Raw genomic sequence first — 15,930 nt, 5'->3', positions numbered from 1 at the left:
GACACACACATAAAACATCTCAAACTATTTTAAATAATGCCTCATTTTACACTGTAGGCTAAAGCAATATATTTTAAACACATGATATTTGTCTGTTTCAGCCAAGGATTGTTTGTTATAAGAAATGGGTCTGTTTTGGTAATATTCCAATGCATTCCATATGCTGGCATATATTTTAAATATATGTGCAATGTATTTGATCAAATATTTATTTTTGCCACCTGGCTTGCAGAGGTTTCTGATATTGAGCATTGGGTTCCTCTCTGCTGGTCTGGGTTGTTTTGGGAGGGGGGCTGGTGATGGGGGGAGGGGAATTTCTAATACAATTGCAGGCAGCACTATCAGGTGATTAATGAAAAACCTGAATCTCCCCTCGTATTTGAAACGAGCATCACAGAGAGAGAGTGAACAAGACTATCCAAAGATTTGTTTCTTTACATAAATCAAATTCTTTTCCAATCCTTCAATAGAACACATTAAAATATGCCTCTCTCTCTTTTTCTCGCTGCAGCATTTCCCTGGATTGCCTGCGAGAGGAGTGTAGACCCTCGGGAATTGTTTAGCAGCGATTCACTGGGTCAGTGTATTAGAACAGACTCAAGTCTATCAGCCAGATGGTGACTTCAGAAAAAAATTGACACACCATTTCAAACTGATTTCACGCAAACCCTCCTGAGGGGAGCCAGTGGGAATCCAACAATCAGATCTGTTGTGAATAAATATTACAAAATTGCCAATTACAAAAGGGATGTTTAAAATGTTTGACTGATTCAGAAGCCCATTCGCTTTTGCCTTATACTGTGATGACAGAGCCTTTCAATATCAATGACTTATCGTTTTCCTTGTACCAGTCAAACCTCCCTTTTTAATTCTTTAGCAGCGGAAGTTACTGTGCTCCTTCTCAGAGCACTTATCTCAGAGTTAGAAAGGGACTGAGATATGAGTTAGTGCCTGATTAATACCATTCAGGACATGAGGGCTGCTATAGATAGGGGTGAAAAATAAGTATTGGGCTTACTGGGCATTTGGTCTGAACACTATTAAAAATCTATATTGGGCAAGATTCATTGTTGGTAAATACAAACAGCAGAGGATCATGTGGACTTTGGGTGAAATGAGTAAATGGACTATAATTTCAGAGAGTGGCTGTATACCATTATAACATTTTGTAATTCATTTTGAGGAGACACTGCCTTTTGCATCACGACGTAAAGTGCTTTTAGTCCCTTGCTATGTGTGTTGACCATTTAGCTGGGTCACTTTCTCATCATCTGATGGTACCCAGCTAAAATTCTCTCTTCCTTTTGGCCTTTCTCCCCCCAGCAGCATCCTTTTCTCCAAATACTCTCCATTCCTCTTTCACAAACAACCCAAATTTTCCCAACATTTCCATGCAGACGGGTTCTTTCCATTTTACTGCAATACGCACCTGTCCATTCCTTTCATCACCCACGATATTCACAATATATATTATAGTAGCAATCCACAGCAGTGTTAAGATTTGAAACCAGTGCTTGCATCAGCCTGACCTTTCTGGTTACTGACATACATTCTTTTCCAATTGGTCTTCAATTTCACACGAGCTAATGGACCATTGTGAATCTCCTCTGAACAGCAATGCAACAGCCACCATGGAGACCAGACCACAGAAACGTTCACCAGTCATCCTCTCCAGTTTCCTCTTATACTAAACAGGATTTCTTCCTTCCCAAATGTGGTCACGAATTGTATATGTTTCTTTAGAAGTGTGTATGATAAATATAGGCCCATACCATTTCAGAGGTAATTTGTCACTGTTATGGCTTTTAGCGTCCTTATGCCCACAACAGTGCCAGTTTCAACATTCATTTTTCAGTCCAAAATGCTAGATCAGGAGACATACTACACACTTCAATTTTTTTTAAAAATTAAAAAAATGGAGTCAACTAAAATGGTTCCCTTTGTCATCAGAATTTTTATGAGAATGCCAAAATTTTTTTTACATGTATGAAGATGAATTGCATAAATTAACAGCATTACTAGTTACTGTATACAACTTTTCTCTCACACTAGAATATGTTGTACCTTCATGTTATCTTACTATATATTTTAGAAATGTGCATCTGCCTATCTGTCTGTCCGTCTGTGAGTCGGTTTGTTCAAGAACTCCTAAACGGTAAGCGTTTCTTCTTCTCATAACTTAAAGCAAGGCCGGGGCTTGGTCGTGCCAGGACAATGAGATGTGCCTGGAATTTGATTGTTTTTCATAAAATGGAAAGGGAGGGGTCTGGCAGGTGGGACTGTTAGACTGCAGAATGACCACAGTGGGACAGGAAAGGGCCAGCAATAGGAACCAGGACAACTATAACCCCATTGGGCCAGCAGGGGGTAGGGGTGGAGAAAGAGATGCCTATCTACTATATATTTTAGAGAGTTTATCTGTTGGTGTGTCTGTTTGTCTGTGTGTCTATCTGTCCCCCAGTCAGGGGACATACACTCCTTCCCAAGCTATGCCCGCTTCAGCTACAGTGACCAGGGACAGATGCTTCTCATCTAACCCCAACCTGCTGCACTGAGAGAGGGTGGGGGCTGTCTTCTCTCCCCAGGGCAGCCTGCATACTGAGCCCTTCATCCCCAGCCCCAACACAGAATAATGATTTAAATCTGGGGTGGGAAACCTTTTTGGGTAGAGGGCCACTGGACCACAGAAAAATCAGTCAAGGGCTGGAGGCTGTAGGAAGGGAGTGTGGGCGGGGGGGAGCTGAAGAGCCAGCATGGGCTCCCCAGTGCTGAGTGTCCGTAAGACTCGTGAGCCAGATCCAGGCAACCCAGGGGCTACATCCGACCCCCGGGCCTTATGTTCCTCACCTCTGATTTAAATGAAGTTTACAAAAACTTATGTGAATGAAGGGCCAATGTTCTAGCGATCAGTATAGCACCTAAGTATGTGTTTGAACACTTTCCATAAACACATACCCCAGTTCCCAAGGCCTAGCTGTTCAGTTTCCAGGTCTGAATTCCACACTCAGAATGACTCCTCACCGAGTGTTTGGTGAATATTCAATGACGTAGTTAAATGGATTTTGTTTCCCTCAGTAAGAGGAGTTTCAGATGCAAAAGAAGGGAGGAGTTTCAGATGTTTACACAGGTCTTTTGGGGGGCCTTAGGTATACAACAGTCTGAAACAGTTTAAGACCATTCCCAAAGAGGAGGGAGACATAAGGGTCTATTTCTCTGTACTGAAGGGATGTCAGGCAACTAAGCATCTGTGTAACACCTGTGATCCTTGTCCAGCTTGTCTCTAAATATCAGCTGTCAGCCAGAGCTCCCGAATGCTGCAATGTAGCTCCTCACCCAAGCAGACCATCATAATCAGGACTAGCTTGGGTCACTCTGGTTCATGAGAATCCCTTGTTACAGCTCTTCTCACCTTCGGAGTTTGTGCTGACCTTCCCAAGCGCTCTCTTACTCACTGACTTTTTTGTTTAATGTTTCTCACAGCCTTAACCTGGGAACAGCATCCCTGACCCTTGGATACCCCCAGCCAGGGCTCTGCCTCTTGGTGAACAACCTGAAACTTTATCTCTCCGCAGCATGCAGAGACCCGTGGGAGAGTCACATGCTGCGCAATGGCAATGTCATGGTGTGCAGTGCAGAACAGTGCCTGAGACCTGGCCGTTGGGTTAGTAATCTATCCAGCTCTCAAGGCATCAGCTTTACCTTACCTCCCTCTCTGCTCTTTCCCCTTCGCTGTATCCTAATTGCTTTCACAGGAGAACCCAGCAGCCAACTGTTCCTTGAAATCAATCAAATAACTGTGTAGCAAAAATGTCATAATTTATAGACCGTTTTCTTCACTCAAAGTTGAGGTTCATCTCTAAATTGACCTGGTCCTCTCTGAATGTGGCTGTGTGACCCCAGATGTCCCTTCATACCCTTCCCAGTTGATAGAGAAACTGTGCTGTGATACCTGAGCTCCGCCATCAATCTTCCTCAAAGATCCTCCTCACACAGGCCTTTCAACGACTTCTCAAATTCAAGAGCTCCCCTCCTCCTTCCCCCCCACCCTGTAAGGTCTCTCAAAGGCCATCTTGCATCCCGCATAGATCCAGTTAAGCTTCACTTCAGATGGTGGTAGATCTGCTAATCTGTGAAACTGTCTGCATGGAAGATGTGAGCAAATAGAGTTTGGAAAATAAATTGACTTGCATGGTCGTTATTTCCAGGAGCCTCTGGAGATCTGAGGTATGAACCCTAATGACAAAGGTCATTAATAATTCTAAACAAGATATCCACTCACTATTCCCCAGCCAAATCAGGGATTCCTTGAAGTCACATTACTTGAGAGAGGTCTCACTTGAGATACAGGAGGCATTTTCATCTTTAAAGACAAACTCCCGTCAGGAGTTTCATTAATAGAGAAGGACTTGTGCTGCAAGCTGGGTGGGGACCTAAGCATTCAGGGATATTTGGTCTGGTTCTTGGGAACTGCTTAATGATTCCCATTAATCGTAGGCCATCCGCTGGTGAAACCAGACAGGGGAGCTAGTATAATCTAGTAGAAGGAGCACTAGCCTATGAGGCAAAAGATGGAGGATCTAGTCTGAGGTGAATGGCAGATTCTTATGTGATTGTAGACAAATTCACTTCACCTCTGTTCATCCTCCCACTCTTTAAATGGCTGAGTTGTGCAAGAGCTCAGACTAGATGACCACAATGGTCCCATCTAACCTTAAAATCAAAAATATATGCACCTGGGCAAACTAAGGAGTAGATGGATGTAAAGTTCTACTGAAACTTGGATTTGTTTCTGCCTGTCTTCCATGTTGCACAGGTGGGAGTGACAACACCAGAGGCAGGGCAGCAGGAAATCAGGCTCAATCATTGAGTTTTCTTCCCACTCATTTTTGCCACTAACTGTACCCTGAGCATGCCAAATTGTCCACCCTAAGACAATGGATTAGAGCAGCAGCTCAACTAGAGTTTGAACACCTGAATTCCTGCACCTCCGTACACACCATAGATGGGATTTTCAAAAGCAACAATCCCTTAGAATCAACAGAGCTTGAGCTTCTAAATCCCTTAGGTGCTTTAGGACGATCCTCACCCTCATGATTATGTGGATTGTCCACCTTCCCAACATGCCAAGAACTGTAACAGGCAGATCTGTGAAAGGGCAACAAAGAATTAAAAACTCCCTTATTATTGACAACTCCCATAAAAGGTTGAGACTGTAGAAATGTCTTTCCCAATCACAGCAATCTGAGAACCCTTTTTGTCAGACAATTTATCTGCCAGCACCCTCCTTGGTTTTCTGAGGGCTTTCTGTTTGTTTGTTTGTTTGTTTGTTTGTTTGTTTGTTTGTATAATAAGATTTATTCTGTATGGTAGATTATCCCTTAGTCAGAGTCAATGCTGACAGAAATGTTAGTCATTTGGGCTCTGCTTCACCTGCTGAGAAGAACTGAATTTGCAGAAAGGGACGAGGCTTTTTATGATTTCATTACAGAGCCAAATCAGATAAGAATAATTATCCTCTCCTGGGATATTAGGCTGCACCTCACCAGGATGGGCAGCTGACAGCTGTTTTATTGGTTGACTCACTTGGGTCTGGAAATCAAGGATTAATTGTTCATGTGTCGTGGTGGCTCCAAGAATAACAAGCAAAAGGTTCTTTCTGGAGATTCAAGACAATGTATTTTCAATTGTGATTACAAACACGATTTCATTGCATAGGGAGAATTTTACAAATTAATAAAATCAAGAAAGTTAAAAATCCAGGGTTAAAGGTTGTTGTGCATTTCAAATCTGGAGCTTTTTAACACAAACAAGTGTTGGGGGGAAATTTTCTCCTTCCTTCAAAATCCAGTTTGTCAGAGAACTTTTATTCTAGCATTTATAATGAACAGATATGGCTGCTTCTGATCTCTCCAGAGTAACAGATCTCCTAGAATCACAACTGGAAGGGAACCGAAAGTCATCAAGTCCAGTCTCCTGCCCTCATGACAGGACCAAGTACCATCTAGACCAGTGTTTCTCAACCAGTGGTACGAGTACCCTTAGGGGTACTCGAGAGAAGTCTGGGGGGTACGTCAACACAACTGAAATTTGGAGAAAACTGAATTTTTGTTTTAAGTTTTATGGCATTTAATTATTTTTGTACTTTTTACACCCAAATATTTCATCGCCCACCTGGCAACGATTAAGTTGTTTAAACAAATGTGTTGCAATGGTAGAAAAAAAAAATGGTGTGTCTGAAAACTGTAGGCACTGGGGGGTACTTTATAAAAAAAAGGTTAAGAAACACTGCTCTTGACCATCCTGCCTAGCTTCTCGCAAAGGTGTGCATGAGATGCCAGCTGAGCCCTTTCCTTTTCATATGGCAGACAGAGGAAGTTAAAAATTGGCCTGGCACCAGGAGTACTTATACAATAGCACACAACAACATGGACGACCAGACCCTGCTAAGCAGCATCGCTGCACATGCTAGGTTAAAGTTTAAGCACACTGGACAGGTTAGAATAGCCGTGATGGCTACTTGTCAGTACCATAGAGAAGCTGAGGTCTTTGTGTGCAAAGTAGGGAACTTGGACAACCAGATAAAATTCCCACCTGCATTAGTGAGAGCCTCTGCCCACTTATGCCAGGGCTAAATTTGTCCCCTAGGAAATGACCCTGAGGCTTTCCAGCAGTTAAGGTCCGCAGTGCTGATCTGTCAGAGGAGGAGGTGATGAGGATGCAGTAGCGTGTCACAAAGGGTCTGACGAGAATTGATATGTAAGACCTGATCATTATGAGTTTGCCAGCCCGGTGTCATTTCACGGCTGGGCTGGCTCTTTGCAGTGTATGATACCCATCAATGCAAAAATGGAAATTATGATAAATGGGGGTGGTTAGATACATCTCACAGACTGATTGCAGCAGCTCGCTGTTGATTGAGAAACAGCACCCGCCATCAGCAATGATGGGAGAATTCATGATTCAGAAAGTGTGACTTAATATAATTTTCCATGGGATCAAAAATGATGCATTGAGGAGCATGTATACCAACAGAGGCATTTAAGAAAGTAGTTGCCAAACTGAACTTTACTAAGGCAATGATGTAGCTTCAATACAACTACTTTGCATTTTTGGGCCAGGACCCTACGAAAGACTCAAACATAAACCCGGTGTAGTTCGGTCACACTTACAATAACTGAAAAAAGAGGAGGAAGAGGAGACGATGAAACTAAGGCAAGTTAGAAAGGCTGAGAAAGAAAAGAACCTGGAACAAAGCAGAGACCTTAGTTCTACAAAATCTCAAATGCAATAACAAGATTTAGGAGAATGAAGGTTTCACTTTGCAGGATGTATGAAATATGATATTCTGTCTACACTAAGGCAAATTGATTGATCTAAGGTACTTAAATACCCCTCCCTGTACTGAAATAGCCCAGCATCTTAGAGCTCTTCATGTAAGAGCTATTGTCCCCTTTTGGGAAATTTGAGGGACAGAGTGGTTAAGTTACTTGCTCCTTTTAATTTCAGAAAGGGGAACTACACAAAAATGAGGAGGTTAGTTAAACAGAAATTAAAAGGTACAGTGCCAAAAGTAAAATCCTTGCAAACTTCATGGAAACTTTTCAAAGATACCATAATAGAGGCCAAACATAAATGTATACCCCAAATTTAAAAACACAGTAAGAGAACCAGAAAAATACCACAGTGGCTTAACAACCAAGTAAAAAAAGCAATGACAGATAAAAAGGCATCATTTAAAAAGTGGAAGTTAAATCCTAGTGAGAAAATAGAAAGGAGCATAAACTCTGTCAAATTAAGTGTAAAAATATAATAAGAAAAATCAAGAAGGAATTTGAAGAACAGCTAGCCAAAAACTCAAAACTAATTTACTAGAGTTCTTTGAAGAGGTCAACAAGCATGTGGACAAGGGGATCCAGTGGATATGATGGACTTAGATTTCCAGAAAGCTTTGACTAGGTCCCTCACCAAAGGCTTTTAAGTAAAGTAAGTTATCATGGGATAAGAGAGAAGGTCTTCTCATGGATTGATAACTGGTTAAAAGAAAGGAAACAAACAAAATAAATGGTCAGTTTTCAGAATGGAAAGAGGTAACTAGTGGTGTCCCCCAAGGGCCTGTGCAGGGACCAATCCTATTCAACCTATTTATAAATGATTTGGAGAAAGAGGTAAACAGTGAGATGGCAAAATTTGCAGATGATACTAAACTGCTCAAGATAGTTCAGACCAAAGCATACAGTGAAGAACTTCAAAAGAATATCACAAAACTAGGTGATTGGACAACAAAATGGCAAATGAATTTTAATACTGATAAATACAAAGTACAGGCAGTCCCCGACTTACGCGGATCCGACTTACGTCGGATCTGCACTTACGAACGGGGCTTTCTCGCCCCGGAGGTCGAGGTGGCGGATTGCTACCTGCGAGCTCCGGGGTGAGAAAGCCCCGTTCGTAAGCTGCTCCGGTGCCCCTGGTCTGCTGGAGACCGTCTCCAGCAGACCAGGGGCACCGGGCGGGTTCCTGCGCTTCTGAGGCTTTGCCAGAGCAAAGCCTCAAAAGCGCGGGGAACCGCCGCTGCTGCCGCTTGAGACCCGGTGCCTGTGGTCTGCTGGGGACCGTCCCCTGCAGACCACAGGCACCCGGACTGAAGCTGCAGCCACGGGGGGGTCCCGCGCCTCTGAGGCTTTGCCAGAGCAAAGCCTCAGAGGCGCGGCACCCCGCTGCAGCTCTGCTCCCCGTGTCCCTGGTCTGCTGGGGGGGGGGGCGCAGCTAGTGTGCCCCCCCCCAGCAGACCAGGCTTTTGTTTTGGACCTTGGGGCAGAGCAGATGGGGTGCTGCTGGGTTGGTCCAGCAGACCACAGGCACCGGGACTGAAGCGGCAGCAGCGGCGGTTCCCCGCGCCTCTGAGGCTTTGCTCTGGCAAAGCCTCAGAGGCGCGGGACCCCCCCGTGGCTGCGGCTTCAGTCCAGGTGCCTGTGGTCTGCAGGGGACCATCCCCAGCAGACCACAGGCACCGGGACTGAAGCTGCAGCCGCAGTGGGGTCCCGCGCCTCTGAGACTTTGCCAGAGCAAAGCCTCAGAGGCGCGGCACCCCGCTGCCGCTGCAGCTCTGCTCCCCGTGTCCCTGGTCTGCTGGGGGGGGGGCACAGCTAGTGTGCCCCCCCCCAGAAGACCAGGCTTTTGTTTTGGACCCTGGGGCAGAGCAGATGGGGTGCTGCTGGGTTGGTCCAGTAGCACCGAGGAGTGGCGCTACTGGAGCAACCCAGCAGCACCCCAGCTGCTCTGCCCCAGGCGTCCCCAAGTCAGCTTCTGCTGAAACTGACCAGCGCTGACTACAGGAAGCCCCAGGCAGAGTTGCTCTGCCCCGGGCTTCCTGGAATCAGCTGCTGATCAGTTTCAGCAGCAGCTGACTTGGGGACGCCTGGGGTTCTTAAGTTGATTCTGTATGTAAGTCAGAACTGGCGGTCAGTTTCAGCAGCGGCTAAATCTGGACGCCAGTTCCGACTTACATACAGATTCAACTTAAGAACAAACCTACAGTCCCTATCTTGTACGTAACCCGGGGACTGCCTGTAATACGCTTTGGAAGAAATAATCCTAACTATACATACAAATGATGGGGACTAATTTAGCTATAACTACTCAAGAGAGAGATCTTGGAGTCATTGTGGATAGTTCACTGAAAACATCCATTCAATGTGCAGCGGCAGTCAAAACAGCAAACAGAGTGTTAGGAATCATTAAAAAGGGGATAGAGAATAAGACAGAGACTATCTTATTGCCTCTGTATAAATCCATGGTATGGCCACATTTTGAATACTGCATACAAATGTGGTTGCCTCATCTCAAAAAAGATATATTGGCATTGGAAAAGGTTCAGAAAAGGGCAACAAAAATGATTAGGGGTTTGGAACGGGTCCCATATGAAGAAAGATTAAAAAGACTTGGACTTTTCAGGTTAGAAAAGAGGTGACTAAGGGGGAATATGATAGAAGTCTATAAAATCATGACTGGTGTGGAAAAAGTGAATAAGGAAAAGTTATTTACTTGTTCCCATAACATAAGAACTAGGGGTCACCAAATGAAATGTAATAGGTAGCAGTTTTAAAACAAACAAAAGGAAGTTTTTCTTCACACAATACACTGTCAACCTGTGGAACTCCTTGCCAGAGGATGTTGTGAAGACCAGGATTTTAACAGGGTTCAAAAAAGAACCAGATAAGCTGATAGCCATTGATAGACCTATCCTCCATTAGCCAGGATGGGTAGGAATGGTGTCCCTAGCCTCTGTTTGTCTGTAAATGGGTGACAGTAAAGGGATCACATGAGGATTACCTATTGTGTTCCCTCCTTCTGGGGCATCTGGTAATGGCCATTGTTGGCAGACAGAATATTGAGCTAGATGAACCTTTGGTCTGACCCAGTATGGCCGTTCTTACATTCTAAGGTCACGCAGGAAGTCTGTAGTACAGCAGATACTTGAACCTGGGTTGCTCAAGTCCCAAGGTAGAGCTTTAATCACTTCATAAGCCTTCATTTCTATTTGAGGGCATAGACTATGGAGGGTATGGAAAGTCAGGGTGTGATTTGGAGCATGTTTCATCATCCTTTATACTGGGACTGGGCTGCAGCCTCTGTTGTTTCTTCCGTGACCTGGTGCTGAAAGGGATTTTTGAAAAACACACCCCCTACAGAAAGGAAATGACATGATTTTACTAGACAAGGAAAGCAGAAGAGCAAGAAGATGAAATCTTGAGTGGATCTAGATAGGAAATTTGTCATCCGAGGCCAGAATCTAACCATAACTTTGTAGTCCAACTTCAAGACAAAAGCTCTTCTCCTTGAAAAAAGTGTTTTTGAAGAAGAAAATTTCAGGGAGTTCTAAAAACAAAAGCAACCAGGGAATTGGAAGCTAAGCACTGGAGTGCCAATCAGATGGCCAAGTGGCAGAAATGGCCAAGAGAAAGGCATCGGAAAAACAAGTCGCTTTCTCTTGCTCTCCAGCTCGTAAGGAAAGAGGTGTAGCGGGGAGGTTGACCAGACAATGACTTGATTTATTTGCAAAAGGTGATGCCCTCCTCATGCATGAGATATCCAGGAAATAAAGGCTCTGAAACATCAAATAACAGTGAGATTCCAATGATAACCAAGCAATTACTGCCACCTTCACTGGAGAAAAGAGACCTGATTAGGGAAGCATTGGAGGGTATCTTGGTAAACATGCCAAAGCCTGGTTAAGGGATTTGATAGAAACAGTGACCTTCATACTAAACCTCCATCTGTGAGAGAGGGGGTTTGGGTTCAGTACATGAGAAAACATTAACTCTTGTTAAATGTGTGGGCATGGAGAGGAAGTCCTTTGGGACACAGGAGATTGTGATTTTGGATGTGCCACCTAATGAACTTGTTCACTGAAGCTGTACCTGGGCTTTGCACATATTTACCAGTGAGATTGTCATGGCGCTTCTGATCAGGATGTGGCTTCTGATCCTTCACAGCTGAGCAGATGTGAGGATAGGGCTAGGATAGGAGAGGATAGGAGAGGCAGCTTTATAAGTGAATCTGTTAACTAGAGAGGAGCTCATATTTGAAACCTTGATTCCAAAACACCCAACTTCCAAGCTTTCGAGGCTGTTCATAACTGAATCTAAATTTCAGGAGAACAGCTGGCTCCACTCAAGTCAATGGCAAAGCTGCCATTGGCTTCAGGATGGCCAGGAATTTACCTTGTGTCTCATCCTATCTCTGTAATAGACCAAACCCAAACACCCCAAACTTTGGGTAAATTCAAATGCAACTCCTTGGACTTGTGGTAAATGTTTCCTCTAATTTTTTCCATCCACGTGAGGAATATTTTTTGTTATGTGCACTGAGGCATTTGCAGATGTACAGCACCAGTAGAAACGCATGGCTGTGGGCTCTCTGCTAATCATGGTCAGTTTAGTAGAACATTAAAAGCAGAGTCTAATGGCTCTGGGTGGTTATTTACTAAAAGTTAACTGAACATTGGTGGAAAATTCAAGTGTTTGCCACGTTAATCCCAAGGAAGTGGACATGGAATTAGTTCCGAGTTGGAATGTTCTTATTTCCAGGCTTGGTTTAAAATGTGAAAATATCACAGCACACCCACTCTTCCTAGGATGAAAATTTTTCCCTTTAAACTCTCTGACAGACTAATTCTCCCTAGCTCTAACAAACCACTAATCAGGCACAAGTCTCTTTAAAATAAGAGGTAAGGAATCACTGGGAAACATTCCAAAAAATGGGTCAACACTTTAAAACTGAAAATTAAAAGCTCCATCTTCCTAATTGTTTTTAAATTTCACTCTGCAGGAGGTAGTGGAAGCTAAGTGTGGTGTGTGATCGGCAGCCTGGGATGAAAGAATTCCTGGTTCTGCTCAGGTTTATTATATCCCTGGCAGTGTGGGCCTTGTAGAATGCATTCTAGCCTAGGATCTGGCAAGCCTGAATGCCATTCTAAATTCTGCCACTGATTTACCGTGTAACCTTAGGCAAGTCATTTAACTGCTTTTGTGCCTCATTTTCCCCATCTGTAACCCAAAGTGAAAATATACACCCACAAATATGAAGTGTTTCATCACAACTGGTACCACTGCCATTTGTCTGGGTGACCTTGAGCAAGACACTCACTTCATCTCTTGGTGCCTGAGTTTCCCCCTTTATACCAATGATATCATAATTCCTCCCCCACCAAGAGGGATCATTGTTGTCTGTAAAGCACTCCATGTTGCAGGGATGAAAGCAGAACACAACAATGGGTGCACACCAGTAGTCTGGTTCTCTGTGTGTGACTTAATTTGCCACAAAGCGCCATGGTACATGTGACACTTACTATATTATATGAATAAATAATCAGACTAACGGGGCTCTGAGTGGACTAGAGTAACAAAAGCATTTAGCTGGAAATTTGGCTGTTTAAAATCAGAGCCAAGTCTATGCGTTCCAAATTCTCTGCTCTTAATATGGGACATTGCCAGTTTAAGGAGGGGGGCAGTGTGGATTTCTCATGCAAAATTCAGGACAGTTGAGAGGGGACATAATAATTGTCAGTCCAGAGAGCATCCCAATGCACATGTTCTAAGGATAAGAGTGTCACCGGAGACTATTGTCTGTCCCCTCTCTGTTAAAGTAGAGATAAGGCCGGGATAAATCTCACTGGGACATTCTGCCCTATGATGTTATTTCATGCCACATCACCTAATAGGTGTATTTTCACACTGCTTGCTACTGCTGTGAGGTTCTGCAGCTCCTAGCCAGGCTGACAATCTCACTATATGGAGAATGGAATAGTGACGGCTAATTGATTTTACAGCAGTACCGAAGGACAGACAATGAAAGTACCATCAATTTAATCCACTATTTAATGGTTCCAATTTAGCCTCTGTAAATGCTCACTAAACTAATTTCTCTGGGTTCAGCAATCTGAAAAGCTATCATATCTCTAATCTCCTTCAATATATTCATCTGGAAAAGGGAATTTAGCCAATTCTGATGTGCGGAGATGATCTGTTAGCACAGTGTAAATGTTTATAACACGGCAATCTAGTTCGTTTATAAGGATATGAAAAGTTTTATTGGGGAGGGCACTGGAGTGGAACCACGGGATAATAGGCAGTTACCCAGCAGTCTCTGGGAGCCAGGGAGCAGGCAGGCATGCAGAAAAATACTAGGATTTACTTTAATCCCAAATTGTAAGCTAAAGTTCTGCCCAGTACATGATGCATCTGGGACTTGATGGCACAAAGGATTCTGCTCCATCCCCCAGAGACCTAGACTTTCCATCCAGACCATGATAGTAACAGTCATTTTTATTTCCTCGCACAGGCTGGAAATGAGTTTCATTTTAGCACATTTGTGTCTCCTTATCCAATACGCAGAGCACCGGCCAGCAAGCCATCAGTGCAGTGCTGCGCTCCTATTGCCTTATAAAAGTTTTCACAAAGGCCACATTGGGTGGGCTTACCGGCCTTATGCCATAGGAGGGCAAGTGGTGCCAGTCATGAACCCCTACCGCTAACAGCTTCCTCACAGAATAAATGGACCCACCAGAGCCCTTCTCATGAACCCTGCTTTCTGAATAACCCAATTCTGCTCCCAGCTAAATTGGAACCATTGGCACACAGGAATTTTTACATTGACTTCAGTGTGGGTAGGATTGTCCAGCATACTTCGTACGACCCGCCACAAGGTTATAATACAAACCTGGATACAATGAAAAGATAGGTTGTATGACCCTTATGGTCAGCTTGCCTCATACTAGAAATAGGTCTGAACCAGTGTTCCCTGTAAGCTGAGTGCTTGGGCGGCCGCCCAGGAGAGAGTCAAATGCTGTCCAGCTTATTAGGAGAGTACCTACAGCTGGCAGCTTGTGTTTCTATTGGTGGTGCACATCCACACATGCCTCAGGGCATATAACAAAATTTATTCCACACACAGATAGAAAAAAATAGAGGAAACACTGGTCTGAACTAGAGCTCCAGATCCAAATGCCCTTTCTTCCCTGGAAACTGGGAGAAGTTCAGTCTTTGGTTTGGGTCCAAATGTCAGAGCTCAGAGCCACCTTTATACAACAACCTTGTTCTGCTCATCTGCTGTTGGAAAACAGATCAAATAACCAAACTTGCCCTCTTTCTTATCTTTAAAAACAAATTCCAAAGCTATTCAAACCAGGGATTTTATGGGTTAGTATCTCATGATCTTCCAGTGCTTACACTTAGCACTTCATCCTATTGCATTGGGAGAGCTGGGATTCTCACATGTCCAGTGAGACATACCATTCGCTTCTAGGCCTGAAGAGACATCTGCCCTTAAAATGGTCACTGATCTATGATTGATTATATCAGGCCTTGGACCTCAGATCAGTGTAACTTCCAATCCATCCTCCTACGCGATCTAGGTTGCCACAAGGAAAGAAGAATTTTTTTTTATCATAGAATCAGAAAGGACCTCAAGAGGTCATCAAGTCCAGTTCCCTGCCTTTGTGGCAGAACCAAGCACCATAGACCAGGGGTTTTCGAACTCTGGGTTGCAGCTTGTAATGGCAAGATGCTTTGTTTACCTGCACCTCTGCAGGTATGGGCAATTGCAGCTCCCATTGGCTGTGGATTGCCATTTCTGGCCAATGGGAGCAGAGGAAAGAGGTATGGACCGGGGCACCACTCCCCACAGCTCCCATTGTCCAGGAATGGTGATCCAGAGTGAATGGGAGCTGTGATCACCAATACCTGTGGAGACGCAGGTAAACAAAGCATCTCACAGCCAGCTAGCGGCTTGTCTTTACAGGGTGTGAACCAGAGTTTTAAAAACCCTGATCTAGACCATCCCTCCCGGGTGTTTGTCTGACCCATTCTTAAAAAATCTCCAGTGATGGAGATTCCACAACCTCCCTAGGCAATTTGATGGTTGGTTCTTTCTATTAAAAATGGTAGGTGTCGGGAGAGCTGCTGAACAGCATTGGAGGGTTAGAGAAATTGGGAATTTAAGTAATGGTCCCAGAGAGTTAGATAACTGGGCAGGATTAAGAAGATTAAAGGTGAAAAATGTGTGCAATGTATTCCATATATAACTAGATGTATATGAGCAGGGAATAAACTACATGCATTGTGCCCTCTGTGTGTGTATGCGCGCCCATGTGTGGTATTATATTATTATATAATGGTGAGATTCTCATCTGGTAATAATTGTGTTTCTCTGTTGGCACCAGCGGAGGACCTGTTCCACATATTCTTGTAAATACATGTATATGTATATGTTTACGTGTGTGCATATCAATACAATCTCAGTCATCCAAGCTTGTGTAATATCACACACTTGTTCGCATACCTTTTTTTTCTGAAAAAGAAACCAGGTATAACATGTCAAAGAAAATACACTCCAGTTCTCTGCGATAGTCTGATCTATTGTACCAGGGTG

At 43.9% G+C, this 15,930-nt stretch overlaps 1 long non-coding RNA gene across 1 annotated transcript; it reads left to right on the top strand.

Moving 5' to 3' along the window:
* Positions 1-334: 334 nt before the first annotated feature.
* LOC142818618 (uncharacterized) lies at positions 335-8,367 on the top strand. The gene is made up of 3 exons (XR_012896172.1): positions 335-577; positions 2,093-2,155; positions 3,481-8,367. It is a non-coding gene; the product is annotated as an uncharacterized LOC142818618 (long non-coding RNA).
* Positions 8,368-15,930: the final 7,563 nt, after the last annotated feature.

Source organism: Pelodiscus sinensis, chromosome 16 (genome assembly GCF_049634645.1).
Source record: "Pelodiscus sinensis isolate JC-2024 chromosome 16, ASM4963464v1, whole genome shotgun sequence".
In the NCBI taxonomy this organism is placed as follows: Eukaryota; Metazoa; Chordata; order Testudines; family Trionychidae; genus Pelodiscus; species Pelodiscus sinensis.
Note: the sequence above shows the minus strand (reverse complement) of the source record. Positions and strands in the feature narration are given on the sequence as shown.